General features: G+C 41.4%; 1 protein-coding gene across 2 annotated transcripts in view; it reads right to left on the bottom strand.

Annotated features, from left to right (window-relative positions):
- Nucleotides 1–962: 962 nt before the first annotated feature.
- Nucleotides 963–22531, bottom strand: part of LOC148020048 (uncharacterized) — a 147724-nt gene continuing 126155 nt past the window's right edge. The window contains exon 4 of one of the 2 annotated variants that reach the window (XM_087700884.1): nt 963–1524. The gene's annotated coding sequence lies outside the window, so the exon portion shown is untranslated. Of the gene's footprint in view, nt 1525–2133; nt 2245–22531 lie in introns of those variants that run through there. The other variant, XM_087700883.1, reaches the window with a different exon arrangement.

A 22531-nucleotide genomic window follows, 5' to 3' on the forward strand; every position in this document is an offset into this window, starting at 1 on the left:
ACCTAGGGAACGCTATCATAAGTTTGATGCATTTATGTAGTCACAGGGCTGCTACAGCCGTGGTGCTATGGATCTGTGCTTGTACACGAAGAAAGTGTGTGATGGATCTTTATTGATTTTGGTACTCTATGTGGATGACATGCTTTTGGTAGGGAAAGCTCATGATGAGATAGATGCTCTTAAGGCTCAACTCAACAAGAGTTTTGAGATGAAAGATCTGGGACAAGCCTCTCATATTCTTACTATGTGCATTATGTGTGATAGGCATCAAGGACTACTCTATCTATCTGAGAGAGAGTACATTAATAAAGTCCTTGAGCGCTTTCATATGCAGGATGTAAAACCCATTGGCTATCCATTGCCTTCTCATGTGAAGGTATAATAGGCCAATTGTCTACAGATAGATGAGTAGAGGGACGAGATGGCCAAGATTCCCTATGCATCCACAATGGGTAGCCTTATGTATGTCATGATAGCCATCTATCTAGATATTGCTTTTGCAGTTGATGTTGTGGCACGTTATATGGCTACACCTGGCAAGAGGCATTGGGATGTCATGAAGGGTATCATGAGGTACTTGAAGGGCACTACTAATATGTGCATATATTATGGCAGCCAGGATATAGGAGTCGTGGGATACATTGACTCTGACTATGCAGGACATGTAGATAGTAGAAAGTCCACCTCTGGCTATGTGTTCACTTTTGTTGGAGGTGCTATTTCATGGATGTCCAAGGTGCAAAAATACATGAACTTTCTAATTATAGAGATTAAGTATGTTGCAGCCACATTGAGGCTTGCAAGGAGGCCATTTGGTTGGTTCATTTGGTTGTTGACCTTGGTATTGTAGATGATATCCCTACACTGCATTTAGATTATATGAGTGCTATACAATTCGCCAAGAATCCAGACTTCCATGTGAGGACAAAATACATTGAGGTGAGATATCACTTCATTCGTGGGATCATTGATGAGGAAAAGTCTGTTGACCTTATCAAGATCTAAACTAATCAAAATCATACAGACTTGCTCACGAAAAGCCTCTTTATAGAGTGCTTTGCCTTCCTTAGGAAGTTGATGGGCGTTGGATGAGATTACGTCTTTCCTCATCCTCTTGTATCTATGTACATGTTGTACAGTCTTTTTTTGTTTTTTTTTTCTCACTTCTCACTGAGGAGAATTTACCTTTAAGTGGGATATTGTTGGAGGTAAAGGCACCTCCACCTAGCCACCCATGTATAACTACAAATAGTACCCACACCTACACATAGAATCCAAATGCAGTGTATAGCACACATAGAATCCAAATTCCAATTTGGTTGTTGACCTAGCCACCCGTGTATAACTACAAATAGTACCCAGTTCATTCTTTATTCTTTCAGTGACATTTGAATAAAGGAAAGGCCGGTCACATATTATGACTATTGGAGTTCCCACATTTGGAGTCCCTCTCTTTCTTGCTCTTGCTCCATCCACAATAGCTCTCACATCCATGCTCTCTTGCTCTATCCTTCTCTCCTTTTACTATCAAAATAGATACATAAGCAAACATAAGCTTGTAAAACAAATACAAAGGCTCTATAGAACACTATAGAGGGTCAATAAAAAGAATAAAAACCATATAGCTCAAACCAAAACTGCTTCAAACCATATAACACACTCTCAATCATTCCTCAAAATACTTATTCACAATCCCAACCTTACAAAAAAAAAGAAATTAGATCAAAATAGAACATATTAGAACTAATTAGACACATTACAGAACCTATCAAAACATCATATCTCAACCAAAAAACCATCATGAGCTTCTTAAACATACTCAATCCATCCCAACACATTCCAAAACACTTCCAAATAAACAAAAAGCAATCAATAAACCCTCAAAATTACCATTCAGCTCACAAAAATAACAAAAATTAGCCCAAAAACAAATCAATCTAGCTCTCAATATATTCCCATACTTAATCAGGGAGCATCCTCTCGACGCGACCTTGAAAAAGAAAGAATACTAAGCCCAAAAACTAGCTCAACATTGCTTAATCAAACATCGACTAATTAGCATCCCCACAAACAAAACTCAACCCCATCAATTGCCAAAATAACATGGATCTATAAAATAGATTCACAAAGGAAAACACCTTAAAATATAACCAATTCTTAGTTTTTCAAACTGTAACCAAACAAATTAGTAAAGGATATAAGAGGTTCTTCCAGTTCTTCACAAGTCTTCAAAACTTTAGCCAACTGCATAAATTAGCATCTTCAAATATTTTTCTTGCTTTCTCGAACCAAATCTCCAAATAGATACAAATCAAACACACCCACACACTAACACACAACACAAAAAAATCTGAATAACACCCCAACAAAGGAGAATTAAAAAAGAGAGAGTGCATTAAACACTCAATCCACCAATTACATCTAGAGAAAAATCATCAATGAAGATGTTCCCTTTTAAAGGCCTGATGATTTTGGAACTTATCCATATGAAGAGATCATCTACAAATCTCTTGGGAGGATTTTGGAAAAATTGCAAACAACATATCCTCTCCACAAGGACAAGATATCTCCTCGGAAGAAAAAGGGCATGAAAGTACAAGCTATCTGATTGACAAGATTAATATCCACATTGGCATTCAAGAATAACTTTGGGACCTACTTCTAATAATTATGAGAGTGTCAATGCATGTATGCTAAGTACCAAGCAAAATGAGTAGTCAATCTAATTGAAGGATCATTAGATTGATTATGAATCTAAGAAAGCTGTAAATAATTATGATAAGCTTGGATATGAGTTTGTCAATCCCCTGGAATTACATGCCAATTAATCTAAGATCCTATCAATGAAGTAGTTTGGCTTGAGCTTCTTTGTCTTTGTATCTTTGCATATAAAAAACAGAGTGGCTACTAACCAACTAAGAGGGGCTAGAAATGAAAGAAGTAGATGGAGAAAGTGAAACAAGTACCAAGGGGTTAAGTGATGGATAGGAAAAGTCATAAAAAAAAGAAAGAGTTAAAGATGGAGATTTTGGTAATTTTACTAAATCATATAAGAAAGGGGTAAGGAAATATGTTGGAAAACTGGAAAGGAGTGTGATAAATAGTGTAGGACAAGGAAGAATATGAGAGAAAACATGATCGACAATAAAGGGGAAAGGACTAAAAATAGGAATTTGAGGAGTATCTTGTGGTTGGAAAAGAAGAGGGGAAATAACATGAGGAGTTGTTTTAAGGATGGATAGATCGAAATCTAATCCGTGGGCCATCTATTGATAATAAGTAAGAGAAGACACTGATGGACCTAGAACAAAGCGATGATTATAGGTTTCAGAGAAAGAGGTATCAAAAGGAAATTGAGTAGAAATATGGGCTAAGAGATCCTACCCCAATTGGTTAGTAGTTTGTATTCATGCATGCTTTTAATTACCTCAAATTCAGTACCACAGACTCAATCATGGAATGCCAAGACACCTTAGGACATGTATTCACTTTGGAAGGATAGGCTTGAAAATTTTCATCCATCTATAACTCCAAATGTTTGACATAAAGAACAACTTGCAATATCACATCCCCCACATACCAAGACATATCCTCATCATTAGGAATCATGAGATCACCTCTAAGATACATATAAAATATCAACATTGTGTTTGGTGTATGACGACTAAATCCACAAAAATCATTCTTGCAACTTTTGCTAAAAGATTTGAAGACAAAAGCACTACCCCATCCATCCTTTGGAGGAAGCAAATCCATGGTGGATAGCTTCATGTAAAAAGCCAACTTCTATTACTCTAATAGTGTACACAGAAGGAATCATTTGGTGACATGTATTCTAGAAATTGCACAAAATAAGACCACAAAAGATCCATTCTAGACTAAGGTCTTTCCACTTTAGCTTGGAACACCAAACATAAAGTAGCTTAACATTGAAGGGAAGCCAAGGTCGTAGCTAACAAAGATGGCACTGATGGTATACTAGGACTTAGAGGAATGGAGCATAGCTGAGCCAACTATTCTTTTAATTCCTCAATCTTGGTGTTCTAGTGCTCAACAATACAATTGGATGATTGTATCTCCACTATTTGGGTAGCAATCAAAGCTTTAAGATCTTGGGTATCCTAAAAAAGATGGTACTTATCCTCATTGGCAGTAACTACTTGAGTTTTTGCTTTAGTCAATTGAGCTTGCAAAGAGGAGATTTTCTAGGATTTTATCAACTTAGTCTCGGACTCCATCTCAGCTGCTCAAAAGCTCATTCTCAGCACTTGTAATGATTTAAGCTCTATTGATCAAATCCATTTGTAAGTCTCAATTTCTTTGTAAAAGGATAGACACGGCCCGGGTGTTCTTGTGGTAAGGCCTCCTTCTAACATGACTAAACTGGAGTAGATAGCAAAGTTTAATGGTGAAGGCTTTTACGCTTCGGAGGAGAAAACCATGTACCATCTCATGAGGAAATACCTCTAGGATCTCTTTGAGGAAGATGATGCAGATAACAAGAAAGAAGACTCTAAAGAGGAAGATGCTGCAGAAAACCAGCCTAAAACAAAAACATGGAAGAAGATGAACAACAAATCTTTAGGTACTATTGTTTGGGGCCTATCAAATGATGTATTACACCACATCTTTGACATCAAGGATGCAAATAAGGCATGGGAAGAACTTGACAGGATCTTTGGTACACAAGCAAAGAACTCAAATGTAAAATTACTCATACAATTTTATAAGTTGGATGTAAAAGACAGTTCATCTATGACTGTACACATCAATAAGTTCAAGAGTCTTATAACTCAGCTAGCAACTCTTAAAAAGAATATTGATGAGAATAAGGCAATAGCAGTGCTACTTGCTAGTGTTAATCATCAACCATATGAGAACCTTGTTTCAACACTAAGTAATGTTCCTAATCTCTCACTCAAAGACATTGAGCACTCACTTCTTGATGGAGAAAGAAAATTTAAAAGCAAGGATGTAAAAGAAACCAGCTCAAGGGATAACCTCCTGTACACCAAGGATACTTATGCAACAAAAGGACGTGGTCGAGGGCAAGACTGGCCATGTAGACAATGAATGTTTCCACAATAAGAGAGCACAATAGGTGTAAGATGATCACCATCAAGGTCAGTTTATGAATGAAGGAGAAGAAGAAGAAGAAGAAGAAGATGCTTCTACCACCATCAAAAACTCTGATAGATTATTCTAAAGAAATTTTCATTGTATCTTTTCCATAGTGGATGTTTTCTTTCTCTTAATGGATTAGTATTGAAAAAACCCTTGCCAAAAAGGTAAAATTTCAAGCTTGACTTGATTAGGCTGTCCAAGAGCTAGTCTCCTAGGCTATGTTATCATGTGGGGGGGCAAAAGCTAGCAAGTGTAAGAATTCATCATTTAAGGGAGGTGTTGAAAAATAGGTCAAATGATGTATGCTGCATGATGAGAAGATTTGTATCCCACAAGCAAAGTGAGGAGAGTGGAGAAGTTGAAAAGCTGTAAAAGCATGTACTTGGTTCATCTTTCAATGCAATGCTATTGTACTTTGTACTTAGAGTCTTTGTTCCTATCCACTCAAGATTGTGTTTATGAGTCCAAGCTAATCTATCTTGAAACCTAATTCACTTGAGTGAAAGTTTATGTTGTCTAGTCATTAGTCTTCATGTCTCTTGCTTATGAGTTCAAGTCTCCATAGCTAAAATGTGTTCAAGATCCATGTTTCTCAACATGCATGAGCAGCACAGATATAAGAATCTTGAAAATCTTCTATAGCCTCCTAAATACAGTTGAGAGCTGGCCTAATCCATTGAAACTATCAAGACTATGCTTATTACAAATTTCTCTGACAAGCCTCTGAAAAGACAGCTTTGGAATTGCATTATTCAGAGCTTTCATTGCACTTTTAATCTCCTTTAGGCACCTAACATTTTGTGAGAACCTTCTTATTGACTTTGATTTCCTTGTAAGTTTGGAAGGCTTGGAGGACTGATGGATCTTTGAAGCAAGACCTTTAGGATCAACTTTCTGCTTCCTTGCAGTGGCCTTAGTTCTAGCCATCTGAAATATCCAAAAAAACAAATAATACAACCAAATTGGGAAAGATCTTCAAATCTCTCATATCATTTTATCTACAATCACTAAGTAGTAAACAAACACTAATTACATAGTCTAAATCCAATTTGAATAAAACAATGTAGGCACAAGACATATGAAATGCAAGGAGGCCTTTTGGACAAGAGAACCTAACACCCTCTCATGTTTCATATGTCACAAGAGAAACAATGTAGGCCTAAGTCATATATGAAACGTGAGGAGGCCTCACATGGACAAGAGAAACCAACACAAACTCATGTTTCTTATATATTCGATCAAAGAGAAACTTTCTCTCCAAGCAACATATGAAACACAAAATAGCTCTTGTCGATATGAAGAGCCATGACTAATCGCATTTCAAACATTCGGTATTTTTTGGGATCATTTGGTAAGAATTGTCAAGTGATTTAGAGCTCACTCATATTTGCCAAAAAGCTTACATTTCCGAGGATTTGGTGCGTATGCTGATGGGTGATGAAGCCTTCTTTAGTTGCCTTGCGTTGAAGAATAATTTTACATGTGATCAAGTTAGCGTTGTGTTGGTGTGGTTGAGTATAGAAAGAGCTTCATCTTTGAAAAAAATCTTTTTCCATTTAGAAATTGGGTTTATAAGGATGTCAGTTTACACGTGTGGATACTATAATGCATAGTTAATTTCACACGTGCGACGGGTAGATCATTTTTGCCTAAGAAGTTATGCAACATGTCACTTATTTTTTTGACATAATAGCACTTTTATGGCTCCACTTTTTAAAGGCTAAAGGTAGTTCTTAGCTTTTTTTTTCATTTTAAGTGCACCTCCTCCAAATTAGTACAATGTACTTTTTGAAAAAATGTGTGGTAACCATTGGTATATATATATGAACACTCAAGGTCGGGTTTTTGTTACCGTTTCTTTCACATATCTTGTCTTGTCTTTGATAAGCTATGTATCTTGTAAGCATCACAAGCCAAACCGGGTGTATTCTTACAAAAAACCATTTATTCTCGGTAGAGCAGGGACTACAAATATTAGGTATCACACTTTCCTTAATATTTTTTCTCTACAATCTTGAATTTTGAGACATTGAAGATGTTAGTTGGTTTAAGAGAAGAAAGATACATCAAGAACTTAAAAATTATATAAGGATTTTACTTTGTTTTTCTATCAATATTGGTCTTGTATACATGTTAAACGATGGGGTTCTGATGTTCTTGATGCATTGTTTTGTTTAAATTTTGTAGATGTATAAAACACAAATTCATCAAGTTTGTGTGAAACATGATTTTATGAACTGTGAAGTGGTCTAGATCATTGTTTTCGTATTTCATGAGTCGTGAATATACAACAAAGTTTGATCAATGAGACTTGGAATTTCATGCTTTCTCTGCTGAGTAAAAGGCAAATCCACTTCATTTATCTTGTATTTCTAAATATCTTACATAACAAACACATTAAATGTGTCAAAACACAAAAGCAGTACCTTGCAAGTTTTGACTAATTTTTTTTAGCAATCTTTCTTTAGTCTCCTAGATATGCGCAAATGTGGATTTGTATATTATGCCCCTTTTATTTTTCTAGATTTGGTTTTGTGAGTAATCAAGATGACTAAAAGGAAGTTGTTTTTAGAGGGAATGGAGGAGGAGGATCTAGAGAATACATGTGATGAAAAGTTGTTTGATTTTCTTCATGCAATTGGAAATTCATCTAGATTTATTTACATCAGAGATATGCTCAATGTTCTATTTGATTTCAAGAGCTCTTGAAGGATCTTGAAGATAAACTGAAGGATTTTAGGGGGTTTTATGATAGACATGTGGAAGGCCTAGAGATTGAGGGATTTGTCCATTATAGTGATGTAATGGAAGCTTTCAATGTTGCTAGAACAACTTTGCAAACAAGGTTTAGCCTTATTGATGAGGAATTCATGAAGTGGAAAGAAAATTGCAATTTTCATCAGAATCAATATCAATGTCTTCTTGAATAGAAGGATGTTGGATTTCTTGTATATCTTCAATATATGGATAGTTGTTCTACAAGAGAAGAAGATGAATGATATTGCATGCAAAGACAAAGAAGTTAAAGAGAACGGAAAAATGTTTCAAGAGAATATTGAGAACCAATTACTGCAAGGATTTGATAATGCTTTGTTTAAAAGTGAGAATATTACAAAAGTGGAAGAAAAGGAGATCGAGTTGAGTGTAGAGATTGAAACATGCCCTCTTGAATGTGTCCCAACATTTCCCAGTTATCTCATCAACAAAAAGAGATATGTATTTCTAAATGATATTCAATACCTTTTTTATCTTAGAGAAGATTATTGCTTGGCAATCCTTGCAACATGGGGTCAAAATGATAAGAATTTTATAGGTTATAAAGAGGAATTGCTAGCAACTCTTGATGTTGACGGAGAGAATTTTCAAGACATCTCTGTAGCCTTGCATTCTTGTATTAATTAGATCGTGGAATATGAAAAGGAGGGGATACCTATAAAGGAAGAGTACTTACAAATTCAGCAAAGACTTGGTATTGATAATATGGGGTATGAAGAGAAATTGAAGTCTCCATTAGAGGAGAAGCCAAAAATTTTGATAAATCTATATGATGATAGTCTTCTTGAAGAAGATGAGAATCCTAAGGTATGAAAAATAATTCTAAGATATCCATTGTGATTTATATTAGAGTATGTTATACATTATAAACAAATATTATTGGATATTTATCTACTGGCATCTTATACTATTGTGGCTTATTGTGGAGATAGAAATTGAAGATGAAGACAAATTTCTTGGAAAAGCCAAGGGCTCAAGGCCATTGAAGCTTGGCAAAAGTCAAGGCCTTGGTCATTATATTGGAAGCTTAAATAATCAAACAGATGCAATTTATCATAGCAGGTTTTCAAGCTCTCCAAGATTACATAATGGCTTTGAAAGCTATCTCCAAGATGATTGGATTCCAAGCTTTCAATAGAGGTTTAGACAAGATAATTTTGGTGGAGAAGGAAGAAGCTATAAGAGTTTTTGTCTTCATGTCTGCTAGTGGATACAGTGGATCTAGGGCAGGATACTTTGGAGTTCTTACCTCTTATTTGCTCTCACATGTAGGAGATGCCAAGAATTTGAAGCTCCTTCCAGGCTATAGAAAACAAGAGTTTCTGAAATGTAGAGGTCTCATCAAGTGGGATGAAACAAAAGATTCCTTTAGAGGACCTAGTGAATTCCCTGAAACTAAATCCTCTTCTATAATATGAAAGAAAAGTAGAACCCAGGAGAAAGAAGCTTGGCGGTGAGAGTTATGGCAGATAGAGAGCAAGAGAAAGAGAGAGAGAGAAACTCAAAGTGGGAACTCCAACAACCACAATGTGTGGCCGGGCCTTCCTTTATTCAAACTGTCACTAAAAGAATAAAGAATAAGTGACTATGATGGGCACCCACCACCTGCAATGTGTAGTAGCAACATGTATTGTCAGTGTAGTAAAGTTTAGTAATACACAGGCGGCTAGGCGAAGGCGCCTTTACCCCCAACAACCTCCCGCTTAAAGGCGAATCTGCCCCAGTGAGAGAGAAAAGAAAAAAAAAGACAGTACAACATATACACATGTACACCAGGATGAGAAAAAAGACGTCATCTCATCCAACGCCCATCAATCTCCTAAGGAAGGCAAAGCGCTATGTACTAAGACTCTTTGTGAGCAAGTGTACAGGATTATGCTCAGCCAGAATCTTGACAAGGTCAACAGACCTGTCCTCAACGACGTCGTGAATAAAGTGATACCTCATCTCAATATGTTTCGTCTTCATATGGAAGACCGGATTCTTGGTCAAGTGAATGGCACTCATAGATTCCAAATGTAGTGTAGGCAAAGCATTTGTCATACCAAGGTCTACAATCAAACAACCTAACCAGATAGCCTCCTTGCAAGCCTCTGTGGCTGCAATATACTCGGCCTCTGTAGTAGAAAGAGTCGTACACTTCTGCGCACTGGACATCCAAGGCTGGACATCCAAGAGATATCCCTTTCAGCATAAGTGAACACATAGCAAAAAATGGACTTCCTACTATCTACATATCCTACATAATCAGAGTCAGTGTACCCCACAATTCCTATATCCTGGCTACCATAACAAATACACATATATGTTGTGCCCTTCAGGTACCTCATGATACCCTTTACGACATCTCAATGTTTCTTGCCAGGTGTAGCCATATAACGTACCACAATCCCAACTACAAAAGCAATATCTCGACAGGTGGCTATCATGGCATACATAAGACTGCCCACGGTTGATGCATAGGGAATCTTGGCCATCTCGGCCCTCTGCTCATTCATCTATGGACAATCGGCCTGTAAAACCTTCACATCCTAGCAATAGGCTTAACATCCTGTATACGGAAGCGCTCAAGGACTTTATGAATGTACTTTCTCTATGATAAATAGAGTAGTCCCTGAGATCTGTCGCACGTAATACGCATACCAAGTATATGAGAGACATGTCCCAGATCTTTCATCTCAAATCTCTTCTTGAGCTGAGCCTTAAGAGCATCTAGCTCCTCATGAGCTGTCCCTACTAAAAGCATGTCATCCACATAGAGTACCAGAATCAGTAAAGAACCGTCACGGGCTTTCTTTGTGTACAAGCACAAATCCATAGTACTGCGGCTGTAGCCCTATGACTGTATGAATGCATCAAACTTATGGTACCGTTCCCTAGGTGCCTGGTTCAAGCCATATAGACTCTTCTTTAACTTGTACACTAGGTGTTTCCTACCAGGGTCTACAAAGCCCTTAGGTTGCTCCATGTAAATCTTATAATGCAAGTCTCCATGTAAAAAAGCTGTCTTGATATCCATCTTATACAAGTCCAGGTCAGGCTGTGCAACCAAAGCCAAGACTAAGTGTAGGATGGCCATCTTGACCACAGGAGAAAAGACTTCATCAAAGTCAACACCATGCTCCTGCTTAAAGCCCTTAGCAACCAATTGAGCCTTGTATGCCAGCTTGGGGTGTCCAGGGGTACTTTTCAGCTTGTACATCCACTTGCATGGCAAAGCCTTCTTACCCTTAGGCAAGGAAACCAAATTCCAAGTCTGATTCTTATGCAATGAGTCAAGCTCAGACTGAATAGCCCTCTCCCAAGAGTGACAATCGCCCCTATGCATAGCCTCATCATAAGTGAGAGACTCTCCTGCATCTGTAACCAGTACATAATCCATAGAGGGCGCATAACAGTCAGGATGTCATCTATCTCTAGTAGAACGCCTCAACCTAGGCTTTGCCTGACCAACATCCTGTCTAACATCATCATGTCTAACATTTGGGCCGTGGAGCGGGCTGTACGGGAGCAAGTGGCTCCTCCTGAAAGATAACTATGCATACCTCAACCACTTTCTCATGTTGCATATGCATTTTGCAGGTCTAGGAAAGATCGATCAAACATCTGCAAGGAAATCGTGATAGAGGTTGATGGGTCGTCTGATCCCTTATTTAGAACACCCATATTTGGAACAGAGATATCATCAGGGAAAGCTCATTTGGTGGAGCAAAGGATACAAGGTGATTGAGCAAGAAGGCGGGACATTCATTTGGAAAATCAAGGTCTTCTGCCATCACTGCCTACAAATTTTGACGAGCATCCCTGTCGAATTCAATGATGATGGAGGGATGGAGCCTACAGTCCACCCGTTGAATATGCTGAATTTCAATTACCATAATTACGAGTAGAGTTCAGGATGGCAGAATATGTAAACCCTTTATGGACGTACACCTTGTACTTTGATGGGGCGTCCAGGGGTCCATGCAAAAAAGGAAGCGTAGGAGTTGTCATCCGAGACCCCCGACGACGCATTGTCATGAAGTTAGCTGCTTATCTCGGGGCGAATTTTACTAATAATATGGCCGAATACAAAGCCCTGATCATGGGTTTGAATATTGCAAAAAAAGGGGGGTATCCGCCAGTTGTTGGTGAAAGGGGACTCTCAGTTGGTTTTAAATCAACTCAATGGGACGTACATGGTGCGGAACCCGATCCTTTGTATGTACCATCACACTGCCATAGCCCTGCTAGACGAATTCGATAGAGTGTCTTTTCAGCTGATTCCACGGAATTGGAATCAGTTTGCCGATTCATTGGCTAATCTTGCATATGAAGAGGACCTCTTCTTTAATTGTGGCCCTTGTCACGATATATCTATTGATGGTGATACAGGACCTGGTCGTTTGTGGGGTATGCTTTCTGAACATGCCCTCTTTGGCAGACGATGGTTGATTTGGGTGATGCAAAGGGTAAGCGAGACGCATCTACCTTTATTATCGGGGACCCATAGACTGATTAGACGACATGTGATGCGAACACCTCTTGCGATATACGCAGGGGGGATAGGTCATAATTTAATGCACCTAGTTTAGGGCTACGAGCCTTTGTTCCCCTGGGAATGGTATGCTTTGATGTCTATCATGGTTGTTTCCAGGTGGATGTTCTGCATAGTATTGGTTTATTTCATTAGGCCAAGAGGGCCGATTCAGTTTTGTAGCAAAGTCATGTCTGATTTCATTAGGCCAAGAGGGCCATTTTCCTGTCTAGTGCGGGTGCGTTTAATTGGGTTTTGTTGAGTGTTGTGCTGGACAGGTTTCGTGGTTCGTGGAATTTGGTGGAGCCTGGAGGAGCCTTTGCTGCGATGGAAGCTTCTTGTGGCCACTCCAGGTGATATTTCTCCTTTACGAGTACCTTTCTTTCCTGTTATATGTGTATTTGTACTTGTCGAGGGGATCTATTTTTTTTGGGGACCGGCAACCAAGGCATGAAGTCCCAGGTTTAGGCTAAGTATGTTTGAGGGAGGTCGGAGTAGTCATTGCCTCCTGTAAAGACATTGTTAGACATTGAAAGACCTGTTTTAGAAGGAAGCCCTAGTGGCTCTGTTCTGCTAGCCTGCTAGGCAGCCGTTCTAGGAGTTCCTGTTAGTAGTGAGGCAGTTAGAGAAGCCTGCTAGACGATAATAATAATGATGCCAAGAAATCCTGAATATCCCAAAAGATGAATATAAATGCAAAGGTGTGTAAAAAGGGGTTCTAACCCCTATCAAAGAAAAGAAATGAAATAAAAAAAATATAAGTAGTTGATCATTGCCTTGCGAAGGCCTGGTAGGTTCCTGGGGACGAGTCAGACCCGGGGCCGATACCTTGTCTTCCTAGGGGTGGCTTCTTGCTGGAAAAATAATATCAAAACAAGGAAGGTTGGAGCGAAAATAAAAGTGAGCGTTAGAAAAGGATTAAGTGTCGCCTTGCGAGGGCTTGGTAGGTCCTTGGGTGCCGAGACAGGTACCGAGACCGATGCCCTGTTCTCCTTGGGTCACTACGCTCAGCTCCCTCCTTTTTGCATGCCCAAGTATGTTCATCCAATACAAGCCCTAAAAGAAGACATGTACTGAAAGAAAATACTCTTTGATCAGGCTATAGGAGTCCTCGCCTTGTAGGAGCTCCTAGTTGTGTTGTCTTTAGTTGGTCAGTAGTTCAGACTACCACTTAGGGCAACCTCTTTGATAGGTTTTTTTAGTTTGGCCGTGTTGGAGCAGCTGGTTAGTGATTCACTTCGGATCTTCTGTTAAATGATGCTAGGCCTACTCCTTGTGGATGTCATGCCTTGGTTCTGTCTAGGGGTAGGGGGAGCATTGTGCTGAGTTTTATGATGATAATTGTTTTGTGTCAGTTTGATGCTTCTTTGGTTGTTTATGCGCAGATATGTTCATGGGTTCGACGGACTGAGTCGTCCTATCCCGTGGTCGCCAATGAAGGATGGATTTTAGGGCCCGGAACATGCCTAAAAATAGGAGAAAAATATGGAAATGCGGGGGAAAATGCTCAACCACGAAGGCGGCAGCTCGAGCGAGCACGATTTTAAGCGTCAAGTACTTGACGGGCGCCCGAACGACACTCCGAGAATTTTCATAATTTTTTCGTGCGCCCATGCCAGTCAGTGAAGCTGCAGGCCTGTCCGGAATGTTGAGACGAGCTCACAGAAATTTTCAGAACGCAGTTCGGAGTTCGCACGCGAGAGTTGGCCCGAAACCGGCCGGGGTGCCCAAGAGGGGGCCCAAAATTGAAATTTCAAAAGGTGCAAGAGGGGGGGGGTAACCTTTGGCACCCCCCCACAAAAAAAAATCGTGGATATGGAGGGGGGGCGGCGGCTGAAAACAGCCGCCGAAAAAAACGCGACCCCCCCCCCCCCAATCGATTGCAGGGCTTACACATAAGCCATAGCTACGAGCCTCCAGGCCGGATCAAGACATCATGCCGATCAAATCGCCGGTCTCCGCTCCCGCAATGGTGGACTGGTTGAAGAGAGAGAAAATCAGTCTTTCTCTCTCCTCTCTCTCTCTCCTCTTAGCCCCCGTTCGTGCTTGAAGGGATAGGATGGAGATGGACGGCCGGATGGATGCCGATTCTTGACGGGATGGAAGAGCAATGCAAAATCATTGTAGATTGCTGATTCCAAGCAGAATTCATGGCTGGAAATCAATCGTGGGACGTGCCAAATTTAATGGAAAAACCCGCAAGACACGGTAATAATTGTTTTTACAAAGAAAATGGTCTTTTGATGCAAATTTGGTTGATAAAAATGTGTTCATATGGATTGAGTTTTGAGTATGTCGTGCTTTGAGTTGGTTTCTAGCTGTTCATCATTTAAAAATCTGGAAAACATGTGTGGGATAGCAGAAAATAGGGAACCGAGACACGAAAAACCATAAAAATGAAGGAAAACAAGGGTTTTGGGCATATAAATGGGGAAAACCGTCGATACACATCAACTAATCTTTCAATTTTGTTGCAAATAAACTAAGGGCCACAGCCCACAAACTGGTTTTCATTTTCAGCAATTTAAAAAAATACAAGGAAATGAAGAAAATGGGGAAAAATGATAAAAACACCATGAAAAATAGGGGAAAAATACATTTGGGGCTACGAAAAATATAGAAAAATAGGATTTATGTTTGTTGATGTATAGCAAGGCTGGGGCATGAAGTTATGCTTCAGTTCAGCCTTGTTTATATGTTGTAGTGTGTGTTTCCTTCCTTTCTCCACATAAAATGATAAGGAAACCCTAAAAGAAATGAATATAATGATGCACTATCAACGGGGAAGGGTAGAGTTGTGGAAAAAATGGTTAAATGACGCTGAGCATGAGGAATAATTTGCTGATTTTATATGCATTGCATCTAGGACGGAATAATAATGATAAGAATTAAAACCTAGTAGCACGAAGATCACTTCGGTGCTAGGTGTTGCAGCGAAGCACAAAGCGGTTAGAAAGAAAAGCATGAAAGAGATGATTTGCACTTGCACGCTGCTGGTTTTTAAAATGTTTGAGCATTAGGCATCCACCTCTTTGCATGGTCATTTTTGAGGAAATTAAAAGTATCAGAGTTAGCTCCTGGATATGCATAGCAATTGTTTTCAGCAGGCCTGTGACCCACCGTTGAGAGTGTGAGGTTCCTATGCTGTAGGCCAGTCGTGGGATCATAAATGGGAAGTCAAGTAAGGACAATGGTACATTCCTGGATACGTTTATTTGGTACCTTGAGTGACGTTTGTGCGAAATGTCTAAATGTTGAGCGGCGCATCGAGGGGCCAATCCCCGAGGTGTAGGAGAGTCGCAGAGGGTTGACGGCATTCAGCCGTAGGAGGAACCCCATGTGCATGTGATTCGAGCCTTTTGGCTATGTGAAAGGGACTCTCTCTGAGGAGTAATATTGGGTTAGGATTAGTTGGACTACAACGTATTACAAACGCAATGTTTAGGAAGGCAGAGATTTTGATAGACGCTCCTGGCCGCGAGGCCGAGGGGTTGTCTTGCGCATAGTGACGAGGTCCGGCTAGTGCATGAGCCAGTGCCGGCCCGTTTTTAGGTCCAGCAGTGGTGCGTCTGCCGGGAGCTGCTTAAAAGTGGCGGTTCTCGAATCCTGGTTGTTTAAGGACCAACTAGCAGTTTATGCCAAAGGATACTGAGCTTGATCCGTTATTTATTGATAAGCATCGTCTAGCAGAAATCCAAAAGCAAGAAAGAGACGAAAGAGCTAGGCGACGTGCTGAAATTTTTAGGAGATATTCCCCTAAGCGTAGCGGTGCTGAACCCTTACGAGGGAGTGGATCTAGTGGTCTTAGGACCACAAGCAGTAAGTTAGGAGAAGGTGGAAGCTCTAGTGCTCCCCTTTCTTCTATAAGTCAGTCCACGTCAAGCGTAACCCCACCGTCCCCTATTCCTAGTACAAATCCAATCCGCGTCATGGCGCAGCCTATTGCAATTCCAGCAGGAACGACGGATTTGCCGGCTCTAGGTTACCCGCTACCCATTTTTAATGGGCTAGTTGAGGAAGATGCGGAACTCCACATTAGGGAGTTTCAAAAGCTGATGTTTAACTGTCGCATTCAAGAGGAAGGACATTTGATGATGTTCTTCAATATGACTCTCAAAGGAAGAGCCGCTATATGGTATCATGGTTTAGAAGCCGGAACCATATTGAACATTGATGCATTTTATGGAGCTTTTCGAAGGGAGTTTGCCCCTGAAAGGGGTGGGCAATATTGGTTGCGTGTACTCAACGTGACCCGCCAAGATCCACATGAGGATATTCGTGCTTATGCGAAGAAGATAAAAGAGGTCTTCCGTAAGTTGGACACCTCTATTCCTATCCCCGCAGCTGCCCAATTGCAATATTTTCTACATGGGTTGGACTTCAATATCCAATTGCAGTTGAGTAGTGTCCCCTTGGGGGATATAGACACTGCCATTACACGAGCACAAGAGGTGGAATCCCGACTACAAGCAGCTTATGCTTCTCGAGGCAATTCGAATATGGGTTTAGTATTGGGAAACAATATGGCGATAGCCAATGGCAGTAGTGGCCAAGGGATAGCGATGGCTAACCCTAATGGGAGAGGGAACATGATACAGAATGTCCCTCTATTACCAGCTCCCCCTAGCATGTCGATGCCGACGGGCAGCCAAATGGCTCCAAATGGTGGAGGCCAGGCGATCAATCCTAATACCATGCCTGTGACTCAACAACCTGTGCCTAATCGAATTGTTAGGCCGATGGAGCGACACGGTAATGACCAAGGCTATGAGTCGAGTTCTTCCAATGTTCTTGGCGAGGTTAAGGACATGATGAAGCATTATACCGACATGATTACGGAGCAGTATCGACAAATAGCTGTTGATGTCAACTTCCTTAAAAAACAACAAAATTTGATAGGAAGTAGATACCCGGAGGAGGGTGCACCGTCGAGGTTTAGTTGCAAATGGTGTGGCGGGCAGCACTATCCAAGAAATTGCCCAAATGTTAAGTGCGACATTTGTGGAAAATCCGGCCATTTAACAGCTACTTGCTGGAGTAAGATCAGTTCTCTCCAGCGTGGAAGTCGGCAACCAGGGCCTGTTAATCATCGTGCCCAAGGAAATGACCCCCAGCCAGAAAATGGGCCTAAACAAATACTTCAACGACCAAAGACTACAGTGGAAGAGCTACCAAGTGGTAGTGGGGTTAGTTTGATTGAGGATGTACGCGTTAATGATGCTGAAACCTCTAATCTACGAGCTGTCCTTACAAGAGGTAAAAAGGGTAGAGAAGCCGACATGGATAAGCCTGTCGACGGAAACCCTAAACAAGGCGACAAAGGAACGCAAGTTTTGGATCCTGCTCTAGAAGGGGGACATTTGAAGCCCGTAGAGAGTAAAGCCGATAAGGAAGCACCAAAGAAGAAGGTGAAAGTTAAGAAAGAGGCAATAAAGCCAGTTCAGCGACCTAAAGAGCGGATGATTTGGCGTGAAAAGCGAGCTCTATCGAACTATCATGAATTCGATTTGGCGGGCTCTCTTTGCGAAGTCAAGCCGGATGTGAACCTTTTGCAGCTTATTAAGCTTTCCCCAGGAGTACGCAAGGAATTTAGAAAGATCCTACGTACCGGGTATATCGTAGAACCTTTGGGTATTGCGCGAGTTGGTGATGACTGGTTTGAGCATGCTGAGAAGCATTGCCCAAGAGTTGCAGCCTATGTCGATGGGATATTAGTAGATTATGCCATTGTCGACACGGGATCATCTGTTAACATTATGAGTTCTGAACTGATGGAAAGGTTAGGTCTTGCGATTCAGAAAGATACCTCCACAATTCTCAGAATGGCAGATGATAGTTTGAGACAGCCGGAAGGCTGCATTACTAAGGTCCATGTCACTGTTGCAAATGTAGAATGCATGTTGGACTTTAGGGTGATTCGTTTTGCAGGGCGGCCAAGTTACCAAGTATTACTTGGACGACCTTGGATCTTGCAAGCGGATTGCCAAGTGGATATACCCGCCGGTCGATTGTTATTCGGCAGAGGTGCTCAGCGTGTGGTGGTTGATGCTTATCCTGAGTCCCCGCAGAGTGAGAGGGCTCCTCTATCTTCTACAGAATTGGAGACATTAGAAGATTCATCTGTTAGTGAGGCATCATCGAGTGATGAGTCCAAAGAGGGATCCACCACAGAGGACATCTATCAGATCACTTTGAACGAGCCGATAGAGGCCCAAGATCGTATAAGAGATGCAGATGTTATCGAGCTAGACCTTGGTACGCTTGATGATTCGCGGCCAATCAAATTAGGCTCTATGCTCAGCTCAGCAGAAAGGGAGGACTATGTGGCCTTGATCCAGGAATTCCGTGATATCTTTGCCTGGAGTTATGATGAGTTGAGAGGCATTCCTCCTAGTCTTGCTGTTCATACAATTCCGTTGAAAGAGGGCAGTCGTCCTGTACGGCAGAAAGTAAGGCGTATGCCTTTCGAATTGAGGGACGGGCTGTTTGAGGAGTTACAGAAGCTTCGAAGAGCGGGTTTGATTTTTCCTGTGCAACACACGGAATGGTGTTCGCCAGTTGTGATTAGAAAGAAGAAGAATAATCAGATCCGTTTATGTGTAGACTTTAGGGAGCTGAATAAGCAGACAGTTAAGGACTACTACCCATTGCCATTTATTGACCAGATTTTGGATCAATTAGCGGGTAGGGAGATATATTCGTTTATGGATTGCTTTGCAGGATACAACCAAATGGCAATTGCAGAAGAGGACAAGTTGAAAACAACTTTTATCACTGTATTTGGCACTTTTGCTTACCACGTGATGGCTTTTGGTTTATGCAATGCGCCTGGTTCGTGGCAACGAACAGCTGATAAGACATTCGGTGACATATCCCCTGAAGAGTTGAGGGTGTTTATTGATGACTTAGGGGCGGCCACCGTGAGAGAAAGGCAGTTGATCATTTTGAGAAAATGCTTTGAGCGCTGTAGACAATTTTGCATCGCCCTAAACCCACGGAAGTGTGCTTTTGGAGTACCTTATGGGCTATTGCTGGGTCATGTGGTCAGTTCGGTAGGAATTGCGACAGACCCTGAGAAGGTCAAGGTTATAGTTGCCATGGGTCCACCACGCACTCCGAAGGAGGTTCATAGCTTTCTGTCTTCGGTTGGTTACTACCGTAGATTCATTAACGCCTTAGCAGAAAGAACGTTGCCACTTACAAATTTATTGTCCTTTAGCTGTTCGTTTGTGTGGGGTGATCCTTGCAAGGTAGCATTCGAGGACGTGAAACAAGAGCTAGCAAGAGCGCCCGTTTTAAAAGCACCTAAAAGAGGTGAGGTGTTCTATATATTTTCAGCAGCCACCATGTATAGTATCAGCTGCTGTTTAGCCCAAATTTGGGAAGAGAAGTGGTACCACCCGATTGCTTTTGCTAGTCGGAAGCTGGGGGTATCCGAAATCAATTACACCTACATGGAGAAGCTGTGTCTAGCGATGGTCTTTGGGACCAAGAAATTCAGGCATTACATTCTCTATGAGAAAGTCGTACTTTATACGAAGGCGGAGGGACTTCGACTATTGATGAATAAGTTACAGCCGCCTGATCGTTTAGCGAAGTGGTTGATCACTTTGCAGGAATTTGATTATGAAATCAAGAGTAAGCCACCAAGGTTGCAAGGCATCGTGGAATGTCTAGTGGACTTTGGGGAGCCGAAAGAATCTGTGGCTGAAGGTAGTGACATGGAGATGATATTTAAAATAGATACGGCATCTATTCCCTCCTGGTATGCTGCAATAACGCATTATTTATCAACAGGAGAGGCGGGATCCGAACTATCTAAGGCTGAGAAAAGGAAAATTAAGCAGCAAGCGTTAAAGTTTGCCTTGATCGCAGGTACATTATATCGGCAAGGGGTTGATGATATCTATCGCCGATGTGTGACGCCTGATGAGGTGCCATTCATTTTGGAAGAGTGCCATGATTCTGCTTGCGGTGGCCATTTTGCTGGACGGCTTACAGCACAAAAGGCTTTAAGAGCAGGTTATTGGTGGCCTGCCATCTTCCAGGATGCGTTTGCGTATGTTAAGCGATGCGATATTTGCCAACGACATGATAGTCGAGAGAATAGGAAACGACCACTCAACCCTATTATGGCGATACTTCCATTTGAGAAGTGGGGAATAGATTTTGTGGGTCCTATTACTCCGTCGTCGACTACACAAAAGAGGTACATCATTGTAGCAACTGACTACTTCACAAAGTGGTCAGAAGCACGGGCAACAAGGAAAGATGATGCTAAAGAAACTGCTAGTTTCCTTTTAGAGCAGATAATATGCCGGTTTGGTCCACCGAAAGAATTAGTGTCGGACCGCGGAACTCATTTCCTGAATAAGGTGATTAAAGGTTTGACAGAGTTGTGGAACATCAAGCATAACAAGACAACCCCCTATAATCCGCAAGCCAATGGGCAAGTCGAAAGTACCAATAAGCAGCTTGTGGGCATCCTGTCCAAAACTGTGTCGGAAAAGAAACGGGATTGGGATAAAAAGTTATACGTGGCAGTGTGGGCCTATAATACGACTTTCAAACGAGCCACTGGCCATACCCCGTTCAAGTTAGTATATGGGGAGGAGTGTGTCTTGCCTTTAGAGATTGAGCTGCCGACTATTCGGTTTGCCATCAATCATTCTTTGAGCGATGAAGACGCTCTTTTTGAGCGTTTGACGACACTGGCACATTTAGATGAGCTTAAGTTGCAGAGCTTATTGCACCAAGAAGTGGCGAAGCGCCGAATGAAGAAGCTACACGACCTCAAAGCCAAGAAATACACCTTCAAGAAAGGACAGCTTGTTCTGTATTATGACGCACGACGTGAATTATTCCCAGGCAAGCTAGAACCCAAATGGGATGGGCCTTATAAGATCGTTAGGATAGGAAAGAATAAATCTACAGTGTTGTTAGCTGACCTTGAGGGGATAGAATTTAAAAATAAGGTTAATCTTAATAAGATTAAACCTTATTACGTCTGATTGCACTAATGCTATGACTGCCTTGCAGGTCTAGGAAAGATCGATCAAACATCTGCAAGGAAATCGTGATAGAGGTTGATGGGTCGTCTGATCCCTTATTTAGAACACCCATATTTGGAACAGAGATATCATCAGGGAAAGCTCATTTGGTGGAGCAAAGGATACAAGGTGATTGAGCAAGAAGGCGGGACATTCATTTGGAAAATCAAGGTCTTCTGCCATCACTGCCTACAAATTTTGACGAGCATCCCTGTCGAATTCAATGATGATGGAGGGATGGAGCCTACAGTCCACCCGTTGAATATGCTGAATTTCGATTACCATAATTACGAGTAGAGTTCAGGATGGCAGAATATGTAAACCCTTTATGGACGTACACCTTGTACTTTGATGGGGCGTCCAGGGGTCCATGCAAAAAAGGAAGCGTAGGAGTTGTCATCCGAGACCCCCGACGACGCATTGTCATGAAGTTAGCTGCTTATCTCGGGGCGAATTTTACTAATAATATGGCCGAATACAAAGCCCTGATCATGGGTTTGAATATTGCAAAAAAAGGGGGGTATCCGCCAGTTGTTGGTGAAAGGGGACTCTCAGTTGGTTTTAAATCAACTCAATGGGACGTACATGGTGCGGAACCCGATCCTTTGTATGTACCATCACACTGCCATAGCCCTGCTAGACGAATTCGATAGAGTGTCTTTTCAGCTGATTCCACGGAATTGGAATCAGTTTGCCGATTCATTGGCTAATCTTGCGTATGAAGAGGACCTCTTCTTTAATTGTGGCCCTTGTCACGATATATCTATTGATGGTGATACAAGACCTGGTCGTTTGTGGGGTATGCTTTCTGAACATGCCCTCTTTGGCAGACGATGGTTGATTTGGGTGATGCAAAGGGTAAGCGAGACGCATCTACCTTTATTATCGGGGACCCACAGACTGATTAGACGACATGTGATGCGAACACCTCTTGCGATATACGCAGGGGGGATAGGTCATAATTTAATGCACCTAGTTTAGGGCTACGAGCCTTTGTTCCCCTGGGAATGGTATGCTTTGATGTCTATCATGGTTGTTTCCAGGTGGATGTTCTGCATAGTATTGG

Source organism: Lygodium microphyllum, chromosome 19 (genome assembly GCF_053477565.2).
Source record: "Lygodium microphyllum isolate KBCC chromosome 19, Lygodium_microphyllum_v1.1.10, whole genome shotgun sequence".
NCBI lineage: Eukaryota > Viridiplantae > Streptophyta > Polypodiopsida > Schizaeales > Lygodiaceae > Lygodium > Lygodium microphyllum.